This window comes from Sarcophilus harrisii, chromosome 4 (genome assembly GCF_902635505.1).
Source record: "Sarcophilus harrisii chromosome 4, mSarHar1.11, whole genome shotgun sequence".
In the NCBI taxonomy this organism is placed as follows: domain Eukaryota; kingdom Metazoa; phylum Chordata; class Mammalia; order Dasyuromorphia; family Dasyuridae; genus Sarcophilus; species Sarcophilus harrisii.
In genome coordinates this window covers 136,774,757-136,802,689 of record NC_045429.1, presented here as the reverse complement: position 1 = coordinate 136,802,689, position 27,933 = coordinate 136,774,757, and the positions used below count along the sequence as shown (strand labels likewise).

Here is a 27,933-nt window from a genome sequence, read left to right as displayed (position 1 = left end):
ACTGCAAATAAACCTGTTAAAAAAGAGAGAGAAATGGATTTAGTGTAATTAATAATTGCTAGAATCCTGGTTCTTTCCTACTAGCAGGCTATAAAACTTGATTTGAACCCTTGGGAAAAGGAATTAAGCTGAATGGATGATAAGTATTACTATTGAGTTTTGTCACTGTGCTGCTTGGCAGAGAAACCGAGGTTTGTGGCAGAGTCTTGCCTGAGTAGGAAGCAGAGGCAGTCAGAATCAAGAGTCCTACTATGTTCCAGGAACAAGTAATGGTAAGTGCTTGGGTTGCACAGAAATGCCCAAGACAGTCCATGTCCTCAAGGAGCTTCCAATCTAATGGAAGAAGTTTGTTGTTGAGTCATTTATCAGTCATGTCCCACTCTTAGTGTTCCCTTTTGGGATTTGTTATTTTTTTCTCTAGTGCATTTTACAAATGAGAAAACTGAGGTAAACAGGATCAAGTGACTTACTCAGGTTCATACAGCTAGCAAATATCTGAACTCAGGAAGATGAGTCTTATATGACTCCAGATCTGGCACTTTATCCATTGTGCCACCCAGCTGAAACTGAAAAGTTTCTGGGTGGATTGTCAAGGGATACAGGAATTTAGCTGGGATGGCATGATGAAGTCTTGAAGCCAGGTGGGAAACAATCTGAGGAGCCATGAGTTAGAGTTGAGTCCATCATTTGAAATGATGAGTTTTTAGAGATCATGAAGTTCAGGAAAGCAGTCCTTGCCCCTTCCTTAAAGGTTGAAGGATCTGGGAGAAGCTGTCCAACATCTGTCTTTACTTTTTCCAACCAGAGGGAGGGATGACAGAGTCAGGAACTAAAATGAAAAAGCTGTGTAGCAAAAATGGAAAGACTATTGTTCCTGGAATTAGATCTAAATAAATGACCTGTAATAGTAATAGTATTAGGGAATAACAATAACATGTTTCATCATTAGTTCTTTGGTAATTATGCTGATCATAGCTCCCATGTCGTTCAAGGCTGTTTGCCTTTACAATAATGTCATTTAAAAAATTGTTCTTCTGGTTTTATTCACTTCACTCTGCATCAGTTCATATAAGTCTCTGAAGAGGGTTTTTTTTTTTTTTTTTAATCATTTGCTTTGCCATTTCTTATAGTACAATAATACTGCATTGGAACAACTAGGTGGCAAGGTAGATTAGTGGTCTGGAGTCAGGAAAACGAGTCTTCCTGATTTCAAATCTGGCTTCAGAGATTTATTAGCTGTATGACCTTGGGCAAGTCATTTGACTCCTTTTGCCTCAGTTTCTTCATCTGTAAAATAAGCTTAAGAGGAAAATGGCAAATCATTCCAAGTATCTTTGCCAAGAAAACCTCAAAAATAGGATCACGAAGTTAGACATCTGAAAGGTCTGAACAACAACAAAGTATTGCATCATATTTATATACCATAATTAGATTAGCTATTCCCCAACTGCTATGGGGCACCCTTTGTGGAAGAACTGGAACCCAAATTTTCCTATAACACTTTCCTATATCTAAGTATAGTATTCTGTTCATTTTGCCATCTAGTTGCCTCTACGTGCCAGAACTAATCTTTAATGGTTCAAGATCAACTTTGAAAGATCTATGGTACTATTTTAACTTTTTTTTTTTAAATTCCTGATTTGGATGAAAGTATAGATGACATTTGTATCAAATTTGAAATGACATAAAACTGAGGGGGATAGATAAAAAGTGGATGACAATTTATAAAAACGAGTCTGAGAAAGTAGAACTATCTAAGAGTTCTAGGTGTATGCTATTATCAGGTAATTACTATGTCAATTCTTACATGTTATATGAATATGAATTATCCAATTCAATTCAACAAACTTTTTTTGAAACCTTTCCAATGTTCCAGGCCCTCTGCTTGGCATTGAGTCTCTGTCCTCAAAGAGTTTGTGTTTTACTAGAAAGGTTTAATGAAGGGCAAGGCCTCTGTAGGGAATCTGGAAAGGATTTAAGAATTCCAGGTTGGAGAGGTGAGGGAATAAGGCTTTTTACATGTAAGACAATTTGTGCAAAAGCACAGAAAAAAAAATTTAGTAGAATGATTTGACTGGAAAGTATAGTGCATGAGACAGATTAATGTGACATAACCCTGGAAAGATAAAGTGGTCAAATTGTGAAGATTTTTATTTTAGAGGCAATAAGGAGATATTCAGCTTCTTGAGCAGGGGAGTGACATGGTCAGACATGTATTTTAAGAACATTATTTTAGCAACTGTACATAAAGAGGGACTAGAAAAAAAGAAAATTAGAAGCTGGAGATCAAAATTAGAATGTAATAGTTCTGCTTAAATGGAATGAGAGTCTTAACTAGGGTGCTGAGTGTAAGGATGAGAGAAGTCAAATGGTAGAAGTTGAATAAGTAAGATGACAACTGATTAGGTCATGTGCAGAGAAGGGGAGCAGGAAGGATGTCTTTAAGGTTGTGAATTTTGGAGAAGTGAAAGATGATAGTGTTAGGAGAAGAGGGAAGCTTAGGGCCACAGATAAAATAAGTCCTATTTTTGACAGTCAAAGTTTGAGGAGGAAAGGTCCTGTAAGTTCTTAATGATTTGGGTCTGACTTCCCAGAGAGAACTAAGGGCTGGATATGTAGATTTAAGATTCATCTGCATGATGATAATTGAATTCATATGGTGCTATTATAGTTACCATGTGCTAATTTTGAAAGGATCCTTTTTTTTTTTTTTTAATCTGGAACTTTGGGGGGGGGGCATGCCTTGATTAATAAAAAAGCTTTCTAAGAGACTTTTTTTTTTTTTTTTAAATAAGGGATTTGGCCTCAGAAGAAAGGTCAAGGAGAACAGATAGTAAGGTTCTTCAGACATTCTGAGAGGTCCTTGTTCGATTTTAGCGTTTAAGTCACTTAACATAATAACAATTATTATTGAATAACACACATACACTAAAGTACCAACAAAAGTGAGATAGATTTGGTTTTTAAAAACAAATGTCTTTACAGCTTTCTACTGTGAAAATGTGCAAATCATTGAAGAAGAAAAACTCTTTTTCTTGCAATGGAAGCGCAGAGATCCAAAATTCTTACCTGCTCAGTTTGAGGGCATTCTTGAATTTAAGGTGCAGGTCAAATGACTTCCCTGGCCTGGCTTCCCCATTATAATAATTTTCCCTATCTGTTGAAGCCCCTTTCTTTCTAGACTATGGAAATAAAGTGCTGGGAACATTAGGAGGGCTGCTCTCTTACCACCTCGCCCGCTTTTCGTCCTGGTTTGAAATGTTTGGGGAGATGCTCTGTAAGCTAACAGTCACTTTCTCTGGGCAACGCTCTTGGTAAATTAAACTTCTGGAAGATGGAGAAAAAATGCCAGTATTGAAGCTCGTTTCTCGTCTTCTCCTTTGAAAACAAATCATTCCAGGCGTGGAGTGCTTTTGGACATGTTTTTCCCTAAGAGCGTCCTATGCCTGTACTGTCTGAAAGTAAACCGTCCTTCCAGGTGGAGGGGGCTCTTGAGGCGGACAGCCGGACTGGATTGGCCAGCAGGAGCCCCACTCCGTGTACTCCGTCTGCCTCGAGCTTCTCTTTGCCGGGGTCCCGGGGTGCGTTCGCTCGGGGTTGAGGGGGGGGGGGGTTCAGCAGGCCTGCCCGGCGGGGCGGGATTGGTCGCCAGGGCTGGGCTGGTGGAGGGAGGAGAGGGGAGTGTGCGGAAGGAGGGGGCAGGGGAGGGTTCGGCAGGGAGAGGGCGTCTCTGCACCGCCGCCACCGCGGCAGCCACTACTCGGAGCGCGATCTTGGAACAAAGTGAAGACGCAAACTTCCCCAGTTGCTGCTTTGGCTTCTAGCTGCTTCTCGCAGACCAGGGACCGAAGGAACTGGCGAGGAGGCTGCCCGTAGGCGAGCTCCCCGAGTTCGATTGCTGAGTCTGAGTTGGAGACTGCGAGGACGGGCTGGCCAAGGTAAGGAGCCCACCCACTCACCCCGTGAGATTTCAGACAAAGAACGCCGCCCCCCACCTTGCCCCCAGCTCGGGGGGACAGCCGTAGCAGAGGCCCGAAGGCGTGGGAGCCAGACGTCGGCTAGCTTCGGTTTGGCTCACCTGCCCACCGAGCTCCGGCACTGAAGTGCTTCATGCCAGCCCCAGCCCAACCCCTGCCTGCTCCCTCTCGCACTTGGCAGTTCTTTCCTTGTACATCTCCAGTTGCTTCAGGGAGGGAGCTTGAGTTTGCTGAATAGGAGGAGGGTCCCAGTTTGAACTAGAGCTTTAAGAAACAGCACTCACCCCCCCTTCTTTCTTCCCCCCCCCCCCTTTCTTTTTCTCCTTGGGTGACGCTCATTTATCTTTTCTTGCATCTTTCTCCTTTGCTCCGGGCTTCGGGTGGTGGGGAGTTAGAACTCGGGAGCGAAATGTGAGGTGGTATCTCTCTCTCTTTCCGCGTTGGACAGGGGGCCGGCCACTCCTTAGGAGGACCTCAGACGGTAAGGTCAGACAGTCTTTCTATACTTAGCCTGAGCCGAGCGAGAGTCCACACTTCCTAAAACAGCTCTGAAATGGGGTGTCCACTGAATACCACTTACGGACCTCTTTGTAAAGTTCTCTGATAAGAGTGCTTTACTTCCATCCTTCCCAATGTGTGGGGATCCGGACGGTGAGACGTTGGTGGGTAGATGGGGGAGACGTGGAAGTAGGAGAGGGGTGTTTCTGATTAAGATTTAAGTCTTGGCACAAAAGAGAAGTTTATTGTCAAATCGAAGTACTCTAGCAGCGGACTGCATCTCTCCTTCACTACAACTGACTTGGGCGGGAGAGTGAAAGGATTCCAGTGACTTCACTTTGGATGGTGATTCCCCTAAGTTCTTCTACAGCTCAGAATAGTAAATAGCTTCCACTATTCAATGAGAGAGGGGTGGGGAGAAAAAGAGAGGGAAAGGGGGGGAGAGAGAGAGGAAAAGAGAAAGGGGGTAGGGAGGAAGAGGAAACAGACACAGAGAGAGAAGGAAGGAAAGGAGGGAGGGAAGGAGGAAGGACAGACGGGAAGGAGGGGCTGAGAGAGAAAACAAGGGGAGAGAGAAAGGGGAGAAATTACATTCAGATGCAGAGAAGCTCTGTGTAAAGTGTGCTGGCTCTTTTCTAAATAAATTCTGGAAGATCAGAAAAGTTCCTGGGGGTTTGAAGTGTCAATTTGTGAGAATCTGTGATAAGATGAGTTCTAAATGGATTTAAATTCACAAGAATTGATTTGTAAAGAATACTTTCTTCCAACAACTCAGGACAAACTATTGTAAGGATTTCAAAGTTGTAGTAGTTTATCTTTAAGAAAAACCGAATGCCTTTTTTTCTTGTATGGTTTTTAAAAGTGGGAATGCCACCAATTTAAAAAAAAAAAGAAAAAGAAGTGCATCCTTGCAGTAAATACTACCCAGCTGGAGCTCTCTTTGAGCTTGGGTTCCAGTAGCCTCAGGCAGTAGCAGCCTGGTGACACTTGTAATCATTAAGGCATCTGAATGTTGTGATAAGGCTGTTATTCACAATTAAAACAGGATTGTTGGCACCAAATTCTCTTATTAGGGACCATTTCTTTCCTCTTACTATTCAATTCTTAGATCCTCACCCCATTGTTACTAATCTCATTATTTTAAAGGAGTGGGGAGGAGTCCTGATTGTCTCTGATTTCATTTCAAATACATTCTAAACAATACTCTAAAGTTATATTTTTAAAGGAAATCTACCAAATCTTTCACTCTCCATGTGACTAGTTCAGATTGGTTTAGAAAAGCAGTAATTGTTGCTGAACTTATTTGAAGAATTCCTTTTTAACATTTAGATTCTCTTTCCTATATTGGGAAAAACAAGTGGAACAATTTAGTTTATTCTTGCATGTTTCTTTTTATTAATATAAATTTTATCTTTAAGTAATGCTTTTCCTTTTTTTTTTTTTTTTTTTTTTTTTAGCATCATGTTTTGTAGTGTTTCTAAAAACCATTATTTCTCTGCCATGAAACTCTATCTTTTGAATCTCTTGGATAATAAGACTTGTCCTAGGAAATCTTTAGATGCTCAATGTAATACAGAAGTCAAAGTTTGCCAAAGTGTGAGGATACCTAGATGCGCAATGAATGGCTCAGTTAGCCCAAGAAGTTCTGGATTGGGATATCTCTAAGCCCTGATTAATTTGTCCAGAAGTATTAAGCTTCAGGTCTGATTTTGGAAATAAACCCAGGCTATTTGTCCTAATCACTGATAAGTTGGATTTGTTACTTCAGTGATGTGGATGGTTCTTCCTATGGTCCAGATCATATTGTGTATCCACACATACTTGTATTAAGTCTTGTCCATGTCCTGTGTTCCCAGGAGATCCACCCAATCTGCTGAATCCTTACTCCAGATCTATTGAAAGTGTCTGAATCCATAAAGAGATAGAAACTCTTAGTGTTCAATTTTCAGACCTTTGCTTTTTGAGACTTGATTCTTTTCAGTTTCACTCACACTGGACATGACTTAATTTTATTCTTGGATGCTGTGGATTGGTTTTGGAAAGAAATAATTTAAAGATTGTAAATGTAAATAAAGGTTTAAAAAAAATCAAACTTAGATATACCACTGATGATATGTACTTGAGCAAGTAATTTAATATCTCCTAGGCCTCAGTTTCTTCATCTGCAACTTCATCTGTTTCTTCTATCTGAACAAGTTAATCTCTAAGGCATCCCATCTATGAGTCAATATACTCTTAGTGGGGGAGGGGGTCATTTTTCCTTCATTTTCCTGCATTCCTACATTCTTCTAGTGAAAGAATGTTTTAGTTCTCATTTTGAAAGAGACCAGAATTTGAAGGTATACACACACACACACACACACATACACATAGGTGTACATCCACATAAGTATAAGGGGACTTCCAATGTGTTTTTCTAGGTATTAGGCATACAACAAAATGACAAATTATGGATTATACAAAAGGAGTTTCATATATAAGAATCCAATGTGATATATCCCAGCATGCAATGTGCCTCTTTAATTAACTGCTTCCTAGCAAATCTGTTTTCCAAACAAGAGGTCTGCTTCCTAGCACAGCATGTAGGGATTTAACAAACTTAGTAACAGATGGAGTATTTGTTGAATGGATGACTTTGTGTATGTAAAAGTTATTGATAAAACAAATTGATTTAATTTTTTTTTCTTAAATAAGAGTTTAATCTTCAAAGTGGCTCAATAGCAGACAGGGTGTTGAGCTATTCTGTGTGAATAATTGGGAGCTATGGATTGTTGATGGGGTAGATGATAAAGACAGACTAAGTCAAGAAGACCTGGGTAGTTTCCTGCCTATGACACACAGAACTTGGTTATCTAAGGCAAATCACTTCATTTATCAGTGCCTTAGATATCTGTCTAATAATATAAATGACAAAAAAGTTACAGCACATTTATATTCATGGAAGGAATTTTCCACACCAGGAATTTCTTATATTAAGGAAATACAGGTTGGATTGAAAAATTATTTCTCTGAAATTTAGGAATTTTGATCTTTGTTTTAAAGTTGTGATGTTCTGATTATTCTCTTTTATACACATTTTACATTCAAGCCAAATAGATTTATGTGTAATTTCCTAGAATTCAATACTCCCTCATCTCTTTCTATACAGCCTCCCCTCCCTATCCCACTCCCATTCCTGAAATGTTCTCCTTCCTTATTTCTACCTTTTAGAATCCCTATATTCATTCAATCCACAGTTCTAGTGCTACCTTCTTTAGGAAATCTTTCTATATTTTCCTGATTGTTTGCCTTTTCCTCTGCTTCAAATCATCTTGCATTTATTTATCTGTTTATATGTTATGTCTTCAAAATAAAATGTAAGTGCCTTGAGGGCAGTACGGGGTGTCCCAAAAGTCTTAGTGTAAAAATATTATTATTACTATTATTATGGCAGTAGTAATTAAAACCACACTGTAATAACTAACATGTGGCACTTACTATGCCATGCACTTTACAAATATTATCTCAAAATAACCTTAGGAGGTGTATGCTCTCAATATAACTGCATTTTATAGATGAGAAAACTGAAGTGACTTGCCCAGGATCAAACAGCTAGTAAGTGTCTGAGGTATGATTTGAATACAGATCTTCCTGACTTCACATCAATCTATCCACTGATATCTCAGCTTCTTAAACTGTGGGTCACCACCTCATATGGGGTCTCATAACTGAATGTGGGTATCACAAAATTATGACTTTATCAGTAGATGTTTGATTTGTATACCTATTTTATATGCCTATATACCCAGAGTCATGTATATACCTATTTTATATGCCTATATACCCAGAGTCATGTATAAATTTCTCAGGTGAAGAGGCCGAAAATGGAAATAGCTGCATTACACCACCTAGCCTTAGACTTTAATTGTATATTTAGCTCCTAGCGCAAAATCTACATTTTGCATGTAGATGGTGTTGAATTAGACACATTTTCACTGAAACCTTCATGTTATTCACCATAGAAATCAATACTTAGCTGTTGTTGAGGTTGTAATACAACATAATAGAAACTGCAGAATACAAAAGTATGTACACAAAGACAGGAATGAATGGATAAAATAAGAAGTGACAAAAGGGGTAAATGACACATTGCATAGGTATATTTTCAAAAATTCATTCAGTGAGCATTTATTAAGGCTCTGTTTGATGCCAGTCACTATGCTAGCATCTGGTCTATAAAGACAAAGAATAGGAAGTTTCTGCCTTCAAGGAGCTTATAGTTTACCAAAAGGAAAAGTTCAGTTAGTTGTCAATAAAAGTTTAACTACTTTTTAATGATTATTTAAAACTAGTTATATTATTAGTTATTTTTTAAATTGTAGGATAGAAAGCTCCAGATTGTGCGTTTAAATTTAAAAATGAACAGTTATTATACTTTTTAATAATTTGTGTATGTGGAGACATTTTTAAAGCCACAATAAATTCTTAGAAAAATTATCAGATTTATTTAGATATTTAGTTATCACTTGCCTTACAAAATAAGTAGTGTATTATTTCCTGAATTTTACAGATGAAGAAACTGAGTCAGAGGGCAGTGAATTGATTTGACTAAGGTCATATTGTTGATATGAGTAAATTTCTGTCTTTAAATTCAGAATTCTTGGCTCCAATTCCATGACTTCTCTATTGTTATCACATTGCCTCTCAGTATAAAAATGGTGTGAAATGAGAACAGTGATAAGTGACAAAAGAATGTGTTAGTTGCATAGGAAGGAATCTATTTTGTCTTACACCTTTTGGTTTCGCATGGAAACTTTGTACACAAGCCAAATCTTGCTACGAGTATCATCCTTGTTTAGTCATTTTTCAATCATATCTTAGTCTTTGTAACCACTTTGGGATTTTCTTGATAGAGGCACTGGAGTTTTTTTTTTTTTTTTTTGCAATTTCCATCTATTAACTCATTTGAGAGCTGAAGAAACTGAGATAAAGAAGGTTAAATGTTTTGCCTAGGGTCTCACAGATAAGTATCTGAGGTAACATATGTATTCAGGTCCTGAATCCAGGTCCAGCACTATCCATTGTGCCACTTAGCGGATGAGTGTCAAACTAGCAAAAGTTTTTGTATTTAAAAAGCCTTCTTAATACCAATTGATGACCTACTCATTTCATGTAACATGTGATATAATAAAATGCAGTGCAACTGAAATAATTTAGATTGTCTCCCAGAAGTCAATAAAATGGAATTTGACCTATGTTCTCCAATAAATGCTATCACATCTATGTCGTTCTCTGTGGCAAAGATGCTACACTGAATCACATTATTAAACAAATAATTTCATATCTTGATAGAAACATTGTTATTCCTCTGTGCAACATGTCCCCTAAAAGGAGCTAAAACAATCTTTTTGGTTTTGGTATTTTAGTACTTATTTGGAGGAAGGAGAAAGGGAGCAAGTAGCCCTTCACACATTTGGAATAGTTTTTATCCCCCTGAGCTGATAATGACACTTAAAAGTTGCAAAAACTCTTTATTCATTCTTTAGTCTGCCCACATAGTGTGAGACTGTCAGACCTCTAGGCCACTGTCTCCGGACAGTTCCTCACTAGGGATTTGTAGTATATTTCTTAACTTGGATTCTGTATGGTCTGGTGTGGGGCCAAGTCTGCCTCAGGAATCCAATCCAGTTTGAATTTAGTTGCTTTGTTTGAGTTTATGAAGTCTGTAGATTGAGAAATAGAATCTGTCCTTCAGTTTGGATTGTTTTTTATGGGGTCTGATGACAATTTTTAATAAGTGATCAGATTTTTCAGTCATGTTTCTTCCAGCTTTCCAATAAATCAAATTATTGCTTTAGGCTTTAGGAAAGAAATTGGAATTGTTTGCAATTATTTTTATCAGTACCTTAGAAAAATCTAACCCTAATGTGAGTGGTTCTTACTCAGATTACTTTTACTTTCATAAATTGGTCAAAGTTAAGCTTTTCCAGGGCTTTCAAATTAAAAATACAAAAGTGTAATTTAGTAGAAGTCATTGAGTTTTTTGGAAATCTGTCCAATTTTGATGTAGTTGATCATTTATTATGTTATGTAGGCAATTTTAGATTATAGAAGGACTAAAATAACTAACAGCTTTTTAAATTTTATTTTTTTAACAGCCTTTAAAATTTTTTATTGATGCCTTTTGTTTTTACATCAGTCATCTCCCTCCTCCCCCTCTTTCCTCCTCAACTCCAGAATGTGGTCCTTTCTTATAAGAAACAGTTAAGCAAAAACAACTGTTTAACAGTGACTATGTCTCACACATATGCTAGATTTTGTCTCTAGAGTTCCTTGACTCCTGCCAAGAGAAAGGAGCTATGTTTAATTATCAGTTTGTTAGGACTTTTATTGCTTTTCATTTACTCGTTGTTGAGCTTCCTCTGAGTGATCAAATTGTGATTGTCATTGTGCATATTGTTGTTCTAATTCTGTAGTATTTTACTCTTTATCAGTTCATTATCAATCTTCCCATGTCTTCCTGAATTCCTTGTATTTATAACCTCTTACCTTAACAATACTACTTTATTGCACTTGTAACAGTTTGGGCAGCCATTCACCACCTGAGCAATTTAGCCAGGATTTTTAAGGGCCTATTATTCTATGTTAGCTGCAGTACTGGGCGCTGGGAATACAAAGACCAAAGTGAAAAGATCCTTGCCCTTATCTATACACAATAAGCATAAGATGATTTTGGGGAAAAGGCCTTAGCACGGTGGGTTATCAGAAAAGGCTTCATATAGAAGGTGACAGGCAGCTAGGTAGTGCAATGAATGGAGCAATGGATTTAGAATCAGGAATACTCACCTTCATGAATTCAAATCCAGCTTAAGACATTTATTAGCTGTATGATCTTGGACAAGTCACTTTACCCTATTTACCTCTGTTTTCCTCATCTGTAAAATGAGCTAGAGAAGAAAATTGCAAGTCAGTGTTTTTGCTAAGAAAACTCCAAATGAAGTCACAAAAAGTCAGATAGGACTGAAACAATTGAACAATAGCAACAGAAGGTGATAATTGAAATGAACCATGGAAGGAGGGAAGCTCAAGAGGAAGTACATTATAGGTATGGAGGATAGCTAATGTTAAATACAGGGATGGGAGATGGAGTATCATGTATGAAGAATAACAAGATAGCCAAGTTCCATTGTAATGTATGTGAAGGAGAATATTGGGCTATGAGATTGGAAAAGTGAGATTGGGGCCAGGTTGTGAAGGGCTTTAAATGCTAGAACAGAGTTTATATTTGCTCTTAGAGGCAACAGGGAGTTATTGGAATTGATTGAATAAGAGGATTACATGATAAGACCTGTGCTTAATGGAAATCACTTTATCATTCAGCAGGACTTCAGAAGAGGAAACTAATGAATGGGCCATAGTAATAGTTCAGGTGAAAAGTAATGAGAGCCAGAACTCTAGGAGCAACTATATAACCAGAGAGAAGGTCATGTAAGAGAACTGATTTGGATATGTGGGGTGAGGGAGAGTTAACATGACATCAAAGTTGTGAAACTAGGTCTGTATAAATACATCTGGTAGTCATTATTTGTAATGGGCTGAAGTTTGAGTTGATGCACTTAGGTCCCAAGTACATGAGGCTAAATAGTAATTGGGCTATACTCTATTAATATACATGATTGGATAAAGAATGGTCCCTGCCCACTCTCTGTGCAAGTCCTGATGTGTTGTACAGGAAATGACGATTTTGGTGGGTGGAGGCAGAGAGAGGAACAGGAAGAGAAGCTGGGAGAGATTGGGCCTGGGTCCATTCTCCTAGCTGCTGCTCGTGTGGCTGCAGGTCTAGCTAGCTTCTTGACTCAGCTGCACACATTGCTATTGCCGATTCTCTTCCGCCTCCGATCCTTCTTCACTGAGAATAAAGACTGACGATTTTCCCCTAACCTGAACTCCGGACTCCTGCTGATTTTAAAAATACACGGTCTTCACAATTATTGAAGTGAAGATCATTAATTCTACCAGAGCTGATGATATTATCAAGGGTATGTAGAAAGAGGAGCAAAGGGAGCCAGGACTAGAGCCTTGGGGTACCCACAAAATTAGTGGGCATGTTATAGATCATAATCCAACCAAGGAGAAGAGAGAAAGAAAACCCACAGAAAAGACAATGTCCAGGAAGAGAGAATAGTCAATAGTTAAAGTTGAATGAATTAGAGGTTTAGAGAAGAGATGATGGAGAAAGGGAGATCATTACTAATCATTACTCACACTATGGAGTGAGTATTGTTTATGATTTATGAGGGCAGAAGCTAGATGGAAAAGCTCCAAGAAGTGAAAGGAAAAAAAGTTGAGATGACAGAGTATAGACAGTTTTTTTTTTCTTAAAGTGGGAAGAGAAATATAGCTAAAAGTCCAAAAAAAAAAAAAAAAAAAAAAACACCCCCCCCCAAAAAAAAAAAAAACTTGAAGGAATAGTGGTATACAGTCCGTATTCTCAAGAAGCTTACATCCTATCATAGTGATGGAATATATGACAATACACTTAGAGATAATACATGTGAAATCCAAAAAGTAATTTTGGAGATCATATAATGGAAAGCTGGAGGAAAATGAACTTAAATAACTTAATATTTGAGCTGAGCCTTGAAACTAGCGAATTATAGAAGGTTTCGTTTTTGTAAGGGGGGGGAAGGATTTAGTGGTATAGGGGATGAGTTCATGATAGAGTGTTTCAGGAAAGAGGGAAACTTGGAGGCTATAGGTGGCAAACAGCAATCAGACCAATTGGGCTATAATAGACAAGGTGTGAGGGAAAGTGATGTGTCCTCAGCCTGAATGGCTAGGCTGCAGTCAGATTTTAAAGGATTTTAAATGAGGAACAGAAGAATTTGGATTTTATCCTAGAGGAAATGGGGAACCACTGAGGCTTTATGAAAAGAATAGTGACATGGTTAGTCTTTTGATTTAAGAATATTATCTTGGCAGCTCTTAAATAAAACTGGAGAATGGATTAGAGAGGTAAGAGACTGGGGTCAGGGACACCAATAAGGAAGACCTAAACTCAGGTGGTTATGGGATGAACACACCAAAAAAAGATAGGCAAAAGAGATGTTGGGAAGCTAAAATGGACAGGACCTGGTGACTGGTTGTTGATGGCAGGGATAGAGGTGGGTGAGTGTATGAGGGAGGATGGGTGGTAAGAAGGTGGTAGCATGTGAAAGAGAATTAAAAAGTTGAGGATGATTAGATTGCAAATCTGAGAGAATGGGAATGAAAGATGATGGCACCTCTGTTAGAAAAAGGAAGTATAGGGGAAAAGAGAGTAAATTTTTTGGGAAAGATAGTTTCCTTTTGAATACCCATGTTGTTCCTAGTTCCTTACTACACTACCACAAAAATGCTGCTATGAATATTTTGGTATTTATTGGACCTCTAAAAGCTTTCCAAAAAAAAAGTTAATAGCACACTCATAGTATTGAGAACTTTAAAGAAGTAGACTTTTAGCCAAATATTTGACTTTTTAAATGAAGTTTTACTCATTTGTCAATACTTTGTTTACTTAATAAAGTTTATTAATAAAGTATTTTCTTTCTGCTAATTTGCCAAAATAGTTGTTTTGATAGAATATTCTGCAAATGAAACTATTTTGAAAGAAGTTGGAGAGCAAAATAGGTTAATTCACTATTCTCATGAAGAGAATTAACCTGAGCTTACTTTCCTTCCAATATGTTAATGAGAACACTGAGAAATACAGCTAACTTGTTCTTCCTTATGAATAATGTGGTCTTAGGGGTTGCTTTCAAATGGATGTGAATGAAGGAAATTGGACATTGGATTGAACAGATACCACATTAGGACACATCCCGATATACTCTCCATGAGTTAAGCTGTTGCCTTAACTGGTGGAAGTTGTAACTATTGGAATTATATAACGATGTGGGGACATGAAGCCTTGATGAACTAACTTCTGCTGATTCAGAAACCAAAATATGTTCTTCTTTGGCTTGTCTGTCTTGTATGTTCTCTGTGGAAAATCATGATGGTTCTGTGAAACCACAGTGATTTTTTGTAACTCTTCATTGACAACAATCTGAGCCTCTTGCTAATAATGGTGGGGCATTTGTAGTTGTTAGAAACGCACAAAATCATTGCAGTCAGCTTCACTTAGAGCTATTGTTTCAAGGAGGGTGGGATGCATAATCTGTGTGCTAAACTTGGCAAGTAGAAGCAGCCATTTGGTGCAGCAGAGGTGATAAGAGCACTCAGTCTGGAGGCAGGAAGACTGAGCTCAGATTTGACCTCAGACACTTAATAGTTGTGTGACACTGGGGAGATCACTTGTCTTCTGTCTCAGTTGTAACTCAACTGTAAAAAGGGGATAATTACAGAATTTACTTTCTAGGATGTTGTGAAGATCAAATGAGATAATATTTTTAAAGTACTTGGCACAGTGCCTAGCACATAGTAGGTGTTATATAAATGCTTATTTCCTCCCTTTCCCCTTTCCCTTCCCTTTCCCTTTTCCTTTCCCTTTCCCTTTCCCCTTTCCCTTCCCTTCTCCTTCCTTCCTTCCTTCCTTCCTTCTTTCCTTCTTCCTTCTCTTTCCCTTCCTCCCTCCCTTCCTTCCTCCCTTACTTCTCTCCCTCCTTCCCTGTCTTCCTTCCTTCTTTTCTTTCTTCTTTTGTTACCTATTTGTAATACTAGTTTCCTCATTCTTCCTCTCATACAATACTTCATCTCCTAATTCTCAGCTATTTCACTGGTGGCCCCCATGCCTGGAACTCTCAGTCTCCTAGTTTCCTTGACTTTAAGTCTCAGCTAAATCCCCAATATATGCAAGAAACCTTTCCCCATCACTGTTAATACTAGTGCCTTCTCTGTTTTCTGTCTCCAAATTATTCTGTTACGTGTTTTCTTTGTAGATAGTTATTTTAATGTTGTCTCTCCCATTAGACTGTGAAATCCTTGAGAGAGGGACATTTTAAAAATATTCCTGGCACTAAGCATAATGCTTGGAACATAGTAGGTACTTAATAAATGTTGATTTGTCTTGATTTAAAATAATTTATTCATATTCAATAAATTCTTCTGTTTATAGTTGAGTTTTCCTTCTTTCTTTACTTCCTGTTAGGATTACAAACTGAAGCTTTTCTACTTTTTCAAGGAACTCTATATTTGTGATTAATACTAACATATTTCCATTCCCCTTTATCAATATGGAGAAGGGAATGCTATATATTTTCCCCCTTTCCAAATAATCCCATTGCACTTTTCTTGGGAAGGAGGAAACTTCTGAAAGCATTGGAGAATCATAAATTAGAACTTTAACAGCCTTTAGAAGACCACCAACCTACCCCCTTCATTTTCTAGAGGAGGCAGAGACCCCATAAAATTAAGTGATACATCCATGGTGACGTAGATAGTCAATGGCAATGATAAGATTGGGATGTAGGTCTTCTCACTCTATATCTACTCTTTCCATTGCACTTTGATGCTAAAGCTGTCATTTGCAATTTCAAGGTTAGCTTTTTGGCATTTTAAAATTAGATTAAAATGTTAAGAATTTATATTTTGAAAACCCAAAGTTTAAATAATGCAAAGCAAAAATTCTGAATGTGTTAACTTATTTAATAAAAATGCCTTTTTGCCTTTATGACTTTTAAAAAGTTTGAAAACTCAAGCTTTAAATAAGACAAACTTTTGAAAAAATTAATATATGTATTAATAATGTAACATATGTATGTATATTAGTATATATACATATACACATAGACACATATACATATATACATGTCTTTATCTCCCTGCTATGAGAAAACATCAAAGAAGGACTTCAATGGACTATAGGTATGTGTTTGCAAATATTACCAAGTTTTATAGAACCCCAATCAGGTAATAACTTATAATGATGAAATGATGGTAAAGTCAAGTCCATAACATATCAGTTCATAGGCAATGATCTAGATTCAGAGGTATGTATATTATAAGTAAATATTAGGGTAATGCAGCTGAGAATGAAGGTTTAGTCTCTTAAATTTTTATATTGTTCCTTATTTAGATCATAGTAAAATAAATATAATGAATGTTTCACCAATATTTAGCAATACTTGTACTCTTCTCTTTCTGCCCCATTTCTTGTTAGCATTTAGGAAAAGTAACTCAAGATAAAGATGAAATTGTGCTTTGGAAAAAGAAGAAAAGGCAACTGAGAATGGAAATTAAATCTTTATTAAAATGTAAAACCCTTAGATTAATGAAAAGATAGAAATAAGAAATGTATGGAAAAAATGTCCATATTTGAGTTTTCTTTCAATGCACAGAGTAAAGAACAGGGAGAAGCAAAGATGACTTGATGGTTTTGGAGGCAGTAGACAAAGGGCAGAATGGCAGGAAGGGAGCGAAGATGAAATCTTTCTCACATTTAACTTGATAGAATGCAGTGTGACAGATCTTGCTAGTGGTATTTTGTACTACTCAACTAACCAATATGTCAAAAGATAGAAAAGTCAATTTGAGTGTCACTTCCATTTAAAGCAAAACCTTATTAATTCAGACTAAGTCACAATTTGTGATGAGTTGGCAGGGACTGATGTTTCTCTTTGCATTTTTAATGATAGAATAATTTGTTAAGCTTGTTAGTAATGTGAACAAATTTGTAGGAAAATGTTAAAAATTAAAAATTATTTATTTTTAAAAAATCCTCCAACATTTTAGAACAGCTATTTATTTATTGCTGTAGGCCAAGAGGTTTACCCAGTTATAGCAAAAAAAAAAAAAAGTCAGTCAACATATAGCAGAGATTCAGGCAGCATGCATATCCTCCTTCCTTTCCTTGTTTCCATCTACAAATCTCATCTGGACAGTAAGCTATGATTTTCTGAATCTTTGTGGTATTCTTTCTGGAAAGAAGGGTGGGAGCATTTATTAAGCATCTACTATGTACCAGGCATTGTGCTAAGAACTTCACAAATATTATATCATTTGATCTTCACGACAACCCTGGGAGGTTGGTGCTTTTATTATCCCCATTTTATAGTTGAGGAAACTGAGGCAAAAAGAGGTTAAATAATGTGCCCAGAGTAACACATATAATACATGTCTGAGGCTCAATTTTAATTCAGATTTTCCTGACTTCGGGCTCAGTGCAATGCTGTTCTTTGATAACTGATAACTGATAACCTGATCAGTGGCTGAAATCTTATTCTGTTAAAGCAATCATTTGAAAGAGACAGCTTCCTTTCTTTGTAGGAGGAAAATTAGCTTAGTCTACATAGCAAGACCCAAGTAAGTGTTATTGATATTACACTTGTAAACATTGATCCTTAACTTATTCTTTCTTATTTTTATTTATGGGAGGCATCTTTACATAGATGAAGGAGGGAAGGAATAAACCTGAATTTGGAGTCAGAAGAGTTAACAAATAAGAGTACAAGTAGAAATTTATTAAATTCCAATTATTTGTAGAACACACAGTACTGATGCTTGGTGGGACAAAATTTCAATGAGATTTTTGCCTTTTGGGAGGATATAATTTAATAGTGAATTACTTATAAGTAACGCTTTACTCACCTCTGTGGTCTTGGATAAATCATTAAATCTCAGTAGGCCTTAGTCTTCTCATTTAATAATGAGAATACTTTGTCTTCAATAAATATTTATTAAGTCCCTCCTACATTCAAGAAGATCCTATGCTAGTCACTGAAAATATAGGAATCATATTTTATATAATATAACAAGATCCTTTGAATCATCTGTTAACTGAAGAAAAACTGCTCACCAAGTAATGAAGATGAGAACATTTACCAGCAGAAGAATGAAATACAGCAGTGATCTCCATTGAATCTCAAAAGAGTTTCTTTTTCCACCAAGGAATTTATATACTATAGCATAGGGGAATGCAAAGAATGAGAGTATAGGGATTAAGAAGATAGGTAAACAAAATACTCTTGGAAAATTGGAGATGTTGGTCCCTTTATCTAGCTTTTCATTTTCTTTCTAGTTGGAACTGTTTCTGTCTTCAATTCAGAAAACATTAATTCAGCATTAATATGTAGGGTCTTGTTGATGGAGAGCAAGTCCAGGGGACAGAGAGAATTGGGTCAATGTTCAGCCTTTGACACACACAGGCTTTGTTGCCCTGGAAGATCACTTAATCTCTCAGGAGTGGGTCATTCCCTATGATCCTTAAATAGCCAATCTGAACTGATAGAGAGAATATCTTCCAGAAGAGTTCCCTATTAATAATAACAATAATGATAATAAAAAAACATAACTCACATTTATTTGTATATCACTTTAAATTTTTCAAAACATTATATATATACACACATACACATACACACATAATATCATTTGGTGCCCACAAAAAGAATGGGAAGTGAGTGCTATTATTTTCTTCATTTTACAGATAAAGAGACTGATGTTTAGTCACTTTGACCAACTTTATTTGAATGCAGTTCTTGCCGAAGCTAAATCCTGAAGCTAAATGTTCTCTTTCCATTATTTCACTTAGATATCTTACAGCTACTTAGCTTCTGGGATCGTCACAAGAATTTAAAGAAATATACTATATGTAAAAGTTTTTGCAAATGGTAAAATGTTATGAGAATAGAAGCTGATATTAACTTTTATGATTACTTTTTATTCATTATTGCAACTCTCTGAATTTTCATAAGGAAGTACTTTAATTCAGTTCTATTTAACATACATTCCTGAAAGTAATAAAATTAATATAATCTATAATTCAACATTTAAAACAATCTCATTGCCCTGCTTGCTTTGTTAATTATTAGAACAATTGGTATAACATATTTCTACAGTACTTTTATATTTTATCAAAATTTTCCTTGAAACAATTTTATGATGGGCAAGTATTATTAATCCCTGTTATAGAAACAATCAAATAGTTTCAGGGAAGTGAAGTGACTTGAATTGTTCAAAGGTCATACAGCAAGTATTTGAGTTGGTCTTTGAATCCAACTCCTTTTCTGACTGTGAGCTTAGCTTCGGTCCCTCCTTATTCTGATTCCAAACTTATTATGTTTCCCAATATAAGCCCACCATTTTCTTGTCTTGTGCTGTACTCAAGGCATTGTACGGAACTAGTGAAGTTTTTCTGTAATTGAATCCAGGTGAATGAGTAACATGCCCAGGGATCTCCCTGGAAGTTCTTGTAAAAAAAGAATAGGTTTCCAAGTATACCATTTTGTCAATCATTATCACCAAATTTCAATTTTGATATCTTCTAGATAAAATAATGGAAATTTGGTTAACTAGAAAATTTTCTAAAACTTTATTTAATAAAATCTTCTATATTTACATAGATCTTAGCATGGTAAATAAATGATATTGTTGCCATGGATTCATACTTATGGAAAGATTTGAATATCCATATTTGTAAATTAGTATAGGATATAGTTTGTCTTAAGGAAAACGTTTAAACCTTTTCACTGTATATGCAAACTAATTAAAGATGCAAAAATACATTAAACATTTTCCATATGAAACTGAATGAATGCCCATCAATTAGAAAATGGCTGAATAAATTATGGCATATGAATGTTATGGGATATTATTGTTCTGTAAGAAATGATCAGCAGGATGATTTCAGAGAGGCCTGGAGAGACCTACATGAACTGATGCTAAGTGAAATGATCAGAACCAGGATATCATTATACACAGCAGCAAGAAGATTATATGATGATCAATTCTAATGGACGTGTCTCTCTTTAACAATAAGATGATTCAAACCAGTTCCAGTTGTTCACTGATGAAGACAGTCATCTACATCCAGAGAGAGGACTTTGGGAACTGAATGTGGTTCACAACATAGCATTTTCACTCTTTTTTGCTGTTGCTTGCTTGCATTTTATTTTGCTTTTTTCTTTACTGGTTTGATTTGATTCTTCTTGTTCAGCACAATAATTGTATAAATATGTATGCACACATTAGATATAACATATGCAAAAAATATCATATATTGGACTACTTGCCATCTAGGGGAGGGTGTGGAGGAAGGGAAGGAAAATTGGAACACAAGGTTTTGCAAGGGCTAAATGTTGAAGAAGTGTCCATGCATATGTTTTTTATGGAAAGCTTTAACAGAAAAAAATTTCCACATATAGTAAGAAAACATAATGGCTTAATTATAAAAAGTGCAAATAATTTAGACTTAAGAACTTTTTCATTTATGTCCAAATAGATTTGCAGCAAAGAATCTAATATTCACTAGTAGTCCTAGGAAGAGGGCAAGGCACTGGACCTGTTATTATTAGAAGTTTTCAATGTTTAAATGTTTTTGAACCAAGTTACAAAGAATCTAATAATTTATTGGTAGTCATAGGAATTGGGAGAGAGACTGGATCTGAGATTTCATTGGTATAGGGAACTCCCAATGAAGCTTTGCATCATTTCTGCAACTTGTTTCAGAGTTGTCTAAGACCCAACTTCTTAAACTATGGTTTGCTGTCCCATATGGGGTTTTGTAACTGAATGTGGAGGGGTTGTAAGATTATGATTTATTCAGTAAATGTTTGATTTCTATATCTATTTTTTGCATCTATACACCTGAGTCACATAAAAATTTCTTGGGCAAAAAGAGATCTTGAGAGGAAAAAGATTAAGAAGCCCTGGTCTAAGCACTATGACTTGCCGAGATTCACACAGCCAGTATATGGCAGAAATAGGACTTTAGCATAAGTCTAATGAACTCCCAGATTAGTTTTCTATCTACTACATGATGCTACCTTTCATAAATTATAGAATTTGATAATTGAAAAAGATTTTAGAGATCAAGTTTATTCTCTTCATTTTGAAAAAATGAGGAATCTGAGGCTTATATAAGTTTTGCAACTTCCTCAAGGTTGAGAAGCTACATTGACAGTTGATATTACCACTTAAATCTCCTGATTCCCTGACCCAGCATTCTTTTCCTGAGGCATGATATCTTCCAGCTTCATAAGCATTATTTTAATTGTCTGAAGGCGACATAATTACTTTTAATTGCTCTGTAACCAATTTCTTTTTTTTTTGCCATATTCCTTAAATAAATAGTAGTACTTGTGAAGAAATTGTTTGTTATGCATTTGCATCTTCTTTAGGAATGGGAAACAAGGCTATTTAAAAAAAATAATTGTAAACAATTTTGCTTATTCCCAAAGGAAACTACATATGTTAAAGAGCAGCCAACAATTGAAGCTTATTTTAATTGAACTGGATTCATTAAATGTTTAAATGCCTACTATGTGAAAAGCATTATGATACATTCTAGAGGGAATAAAAAATTTGGAAAAGATTCCACCATGTAGCTTTTTAATCTAGTTCATATTACCATGATCAGGCTTCATGGTAAAGTTTTTTTTTTTTAAAGTTTTATAGAATTATATAATTTGGACTAAAATAAATAAATATGTTTGTTGAAAAGTCATTAAGTAATCAGAAAGTTATCAGATCTAAGATCATTGAATCCCAGTGGACCCAAGAGTTTAAAAATAAACTAATTAAATGGCTTCATTTTCTCAACTGTAAAATGGATGCCCATGATGTATTTCATAGCTTTATTTCATTATTGATATCTTTAAGATGCAACTTTTTGAAATCTTAATGTATATCAATTTATATTAATTATACCCAAACAGATTATGAAATTGAGGTCCAAAAATTTAAAATACACTCAATTCTATATTGGTTAAGCAGAGAATATTTGTACTTTATAAAAATAGTAGTGGGTTGCCACTTGCATAATTAGAAGGAGTTTTCATATCAATAAGATAATGAATTCCTTGCAATATTAAAGCATTGAAATAGTATTAAATCTATTTAGTTGACACAGGGGTATAGTCCTATTTCTTTTTGTGGGAGCAGTTTTCTTCCTTATATCCTTTTTCTTTTTCTTTTTTTTAAACAATAACTTTATTTTCAAAATTCATGCAAAGATAGTTTTCAACATTCATCCCTGCAAAACCTTGTGTTTGAAACTTCCTCATGTGCTTTATGAATAAATGGCTTACCTGACCAAACTCCTTATAGCTCCAAGAATGACACAGAGAAAGTAATAGCAAGGATTCAAGGACCTTTGAAACAAGGATTTTGTTTATGCTTATCTTTACTTCTTTGGAGATAGGTTTCACTGCTATGTTTGACAAATGTTGGCACTGAAAAATGGGTCTTTGATATTTTGGGAAATTTGGTCAGTAAAAGTGCTTTGCAATTTCCCTAAAATAATCTAGCTCATTCTCTTCTTTCTTTTGAACTCAGAGGGGCAAAGAAAGGGCACAAGGATAGGTATTGGCAGCTATATAACTGTTGAGGAAGTTTGAAGGAGTTGATAAAGAAAGGAAAGGAAAGGGGAAAGGAAAAGGAAAAGGGGAAAAGAAAGGAAAGGAGAAAGGAAAGGAAAAAGAAAAAGAAAGGAAAGGAAAGAAACTAGTTATAATAGGGGGCTTAGATTATTGTGGACATTTGAATTGTGAAATTTTAGAAAGGTTAAGATAATTTCCTACTGCTATGAAAAAGACTTTAATCTTTGTAGAAGAATCTTTGAGTTGCTTGAGAAAGAAAATCTTGTATGGAGAATGTGCTACCCCATCAAGTAGGACCTGCTTCATGCTCCCATTTCCCAAATTAACCTGAAAGCCCAAGAACTCTGAATCTGGAGAAGTGAGGAGGTGCTACTAGTAGATGACTTCTCTGGTCTTATGGTCCTAGTTATCCTCACCAGAGAAATCAAAGTAGAACAGCTGGGATGGCTCATCTGCTAAAAGATATTTAAGAATCATTTAGTGCCAAATGATTAAACCATGAAGCAACTACTTTAAAACATTTTAAAGGATTATAATAAATTATTTATAATTAAAAAATATTAAAGGAAACAGGTTGTATGTGATAAAACTATTACTGGGCTCATAGGAGCATAGCTCCAGAAGAGCTTTCCTGATTCAGTCTGGAAGAAACCTCAGGCCATCTCTAGTTCAATGCTTCTTGAGATTTAGAGAGATTAAGTGACTCATTCGATCTCACCCAAATATTAAGCCTCAAGAACAAGATTTAAACCTTGGCTCTCAGACTCCCTAACCAAATGCATAAACACTTTGGGAACAGGGGCTCAATCATAGATCACAAACTAGAAGGAACTTCACATCATCTGTTTCAACCATCTTATTCTTCAAATGAGGAAACTTGGATCAAGAGAAGGTAAATTATTTTTCCAACTAGCAGCTACAAAGCTAGGATTCAGAACAAAGCCCCAGACTCCAAATTCAATCTTTTCTCCCATGTACTACAATGTGCTTAGTGATGTAGCAGACGGGCAGCATGATGTGATGGGGAAAGCCCTAGACTAGGAGTTAGAAAACTTGATTTTTAGTCTTTGGTTTGCAACAAATTAGTTGTGGCTTTGGGCAAGTCATTAATATTTCTATGTTTTGTTATCCACAACTCTAAAATGATGGGCGACCAGTTAGATGACCTTCATGGTTCATTCTAGGTATAAAAATACCTGGTTCTGTATACTGCCTATACAGTCAATTAGCAAGCATATATTTTTTCCTTTTTTATTGTTGTATTTTTTTTTCTGGTTATACATGTACATTGATTTTTTAAAAATATGCATTTCTTTTTTAAAAATGAAAACTTTTTATTTTCAAAACATATACATAGATATTTTTCGACATTCACTCTTTCAAGATCTTGTGTTCCAATTTTTTCCCCTTCTTTCCCCCCGCTCCTCCCCTAAATAGCAAGTACTCTAATATATGTTAAGCATGTGCAATTCTTCTATACATATTTCCATAATTATCATGAAAAATCAAAAGGAAAAAAATGAGAAAGAAAACAAAATGCAAGCAAACAACAACAACAAAAATACTATATTGTGATCCACACTCAATCCTCAAAGTCCTCTCTCTTGAGTGCAGATGGCTGTCTTCATCACAAAATCATTGGAACTGGCTTCAATTATTTCATTGTTGAAAAGAGCCACATCCATCAAAATTGTTCTTCATATAATCATCTTGTTGCCGTGTACAATGATCTCCTGGTTCTGCCCATTTCATTTAGCATCAGTTCATGTAAGTCTCTCCAGGTCTTTCTGAAATCATCCTGCTGATTATTTATTATTGAATAATAATATTCCATAACATTCATATATCATAATTTATTCAGCCATTCTTCAATTGATGGACATCAACTTAGTTTCCAGTTTCTTTCTACTACAAAAAGAGCTGCTACAAACATATTTGTATATGTGCGTCTTTTTCTCTTTTTTTTATTATCTCTTTGGGATTCAGTCCCAGTAGTGACAGTGCTAGATCAAAGGGTATGCACAGTATGATCTTCAGGTATAATTCCAAATTGCTCTCCAGAATGGTTGGATAAATTCCCAGCTCCACCAACAATGTATTAGTGTCCCATTTTTTCCACATCCCCTCCAACATTTATCATTATCTTTTCTGTAATCTTAGTCAATTTGAGAGGTGTAAAAAACACATTTCTTTATGAATCATGTTGGGAGAAAAAAATCAAAACAAAAGGAAAAAAAAACATGAGAGAAAAAAGAAGGAAAAAAGTGAATGTAGCTTGTAATGATTTGATTTATATTCATTCTCTATAATTCTCTCTGCATGCAAATAGCATTTTTTATCCAAAGTTGGAATTGCCTTGGATCATTGAATCACTGAGAATGAAGTCTTTTTTGCTGTTACTTTGTACTATATATTCCCTGTTCTACTTGTTCCACTCAGCATCAGTTCCTTAAATCTTTTCAGGACTTTCTTAAATCAGCTTGTTCATCATTTTTTATTGAACAATAATATTCTATTACCTTCATATACCACAAGTTGTTCAGCCATTCCCCAATTGGTGACCATCCACTCATTTTTCAATTGTTTGTTACCACAAAAAGAACTGTTGCAAACATTTTTGCACATGTGGGTCTTTTCTCCTCCTTTATGATTTCCTTGGGATATAGAACCAGTAGTAGCATTGCTGGATCAAAGGGTATGCAACAAGCATGTATTAAAAACATACCTTGTTTCAGATGTTATGCTAGACTCTGTGGACATAAATAGAATGAAATAATCCCTATACTGAAGAAACTTACATTCAAATGAAGGAGAAATCAAGCCCATATACACATATATGGAATAAATATGACAGCAATTGTGGGGGAGTGGATCAGGAAATTGTGTGGAAAGTAATGTTTAAGCTACATCTTGAAGTTAGTAGACTTTATAAAATGGGAGTGAAAGGGAATGCATTTCAGGCATGAGGGAAAGCTAGTGCAAATACTTGGAGCTGGGAGATGGTGACCAATATATGAGAGAGCAAAGTATAATGAGACCAGAAAGATAATTTGGGTCTAGGCTTTGAAGGGTTTTAAAAACTAAATGGAGTAGTTTACATTAGAGTCTTGAGGCAATAGGGAACTATTGTAGTTTATTGAGTAAGGGAGTGATATTGTCAGCTTCACATTTAAGGAAAATCACTTTGGTAACTGTGTGGAGACTGCACCAAATAGAAAGAGATTTTAGGAAGGAAGACCAATTAGGAAAATATTATAATGGTTCAAGAGGAAGTTGAGAGAGTAGAGAAAAGTGTTAAATTGGTGAAATATTGTAGAGGAAAAAATAATAAGATCTGTCAATTGACTGGGTATATTGAGGAATTGAGACTAATGGTAAGGTTATGGATATGGAAGATTGAAAAAAATGGTAGTGCCTTCAACAGTATAAATGCTTTATAAATATTTTTTGATATATAGCCACTTATTTAGTATAATTTTATTACAGTGCTATATTACCTAAAATGATGGAATAAATATGCAAATTAAAAACTAAGTGTGTGATGCTGAACTTTTCTGACATAAATTTGTTACTTTTATTTAGTACATAATATGATTTATCTTGTAGTACCTTTAAATTTTATCAACTAGTGAGTTTTCCTCTAGGAGACCTGTTTTTTCCACTTTATTGGGGTAATTGAATTATATTATTTCTGAATACCCTTTGTCAATCTAACTTTCTGTTCTTCACTCAATTCCAGATGTTTTTATTGACTGCTGTTTTATAATTTACTTTGAGGTCTACAAGTGTTTATTCCTTTTTTATCCTTCTTTTCATCATTTCCCTCGATAGTCTAGATCTTTTGCTTTTTCAATGAATTTTGAATTATTAAAATTTGAATTTATTAAATTAATAACAAAATTCATTTGAAAAAGCAAAAAATCTAGACAGAGCTCTGTAAAGTATCCCTTTGATATGTATATAATATCAAAAGTATAAATTAATTTTGGTAGTTTTGTCACTTTTATATTTTGGCATGGCCTAGCCATGATCACTGAGTATTTCTCCAGATTTTTAGATTGTTCTTTGTTTCTTCAAAGGGTGCTTTGTAATTGAATCTTTACAGGTCTTTTATGTGCTTTGGAAGGTGAGGAGCAATCAGTCAATCAATAAACATTTATTAAGTGCCAAGACTGTGCAAAGTGCTTAAGATAAAAAGGAGGCAAATCACAGCTATAAATAATTATAGATAAATAAGATAATAATTAACCAAGGGAAGGCATTAGACTTTTGAGGAGTTAGAGAAATCTTTCTGTAGATTGAGACTTGAAGGGAGCCAGGAAGGTTGGTAGATTGGTGCAAAGGAAGGAAAGTGTTTCAGACATGGGGCATTGTCAGAGAAAATACTCAGAGTCAAGAGGTGGAATGTCTTGTTTGTTGAAAAACCTGTGTTAGTAGATTGAAGAGCACATGTCAGAGAGTAAGATGTAAAAAGTTGGAAAGACAGAAGGGGGTTGGATTATGAAAGACTTTGAATGATAGAGTATTTTGCACATGATCCTGTAGGCAATAAGAAATCACTAAAGTGACATAATTGGACCCGAGTTTCAGGAAAATTACTTTGGTAGATGAATGGAGAATGGATTTTAAAGTGGAGAGAGAGAGACTGCAGATAGACCCACCAGCAGACTATTGCAATGTTTCAAATGTAAGATGATGAGGGCCCGCACTAAAGTGGTAGGAGGACCAGAGAAGAGAAGGCAGTGTATTTGATAGATGTTGCAAAGATGAAATCTAAAGGCTTTGGCTGTGGGGCCAAAGTGGGGATGAGAGTTAATGAGGAATCCAGGGTGACTCCTGAGGCAGCGAGGTTGTGCAGTAAATAGAGTGTCCATCCTGGAGTCATGAAGATTCATCTTCCTGAATTCAAATCTGGCCCCAAACACCTACTAGCTGTGCGATTCTGGGAAAGTCACTCATCTTTGTCTAAATTTCCTCATTTGGAAAAAAGAATGGGAGAAGGGAATGGCAAATGATTCTAGTATCTTTGCCAAGAAAGCCCCAAAAGAGATCACAAAAAGTTGCACAGAACTGAAATGACTGAACAACAAAAAGAGGAGAGTGAAAGGAGAGAAAGTGGAATCTTTTAAAGGAGTTTAGCTATAAAAGGCAGAAGAGGTACAGGATAAAAGTAGGAATGGAAG

At 35.8% G+C, this 27,933-nt stretch overlaps 1 protein-coding gene across 1 annotated transcript in view; it reads left to right on the top strand.

The window, feature by feature from the left end:
• The first annotated feature begins 3,720 nt into the window (after window positions 1-3,720).
• TIAM2 (TIAM Rac1 associated GEF 2) overlaps window positions 3,721-27,933 on the top strand; it is a 278,343-nt gene continuing 254,130 nt past the window's right edge. The window contains exon 1 of the mRNA XM_031937584.1: window positions 3,721-3,938. The gene's annotated coding sequence lies outside the window, so the exon portion shown is untranslated. The remainder of the gene's footprint in view (window positions 3,939-27,933) is intronic.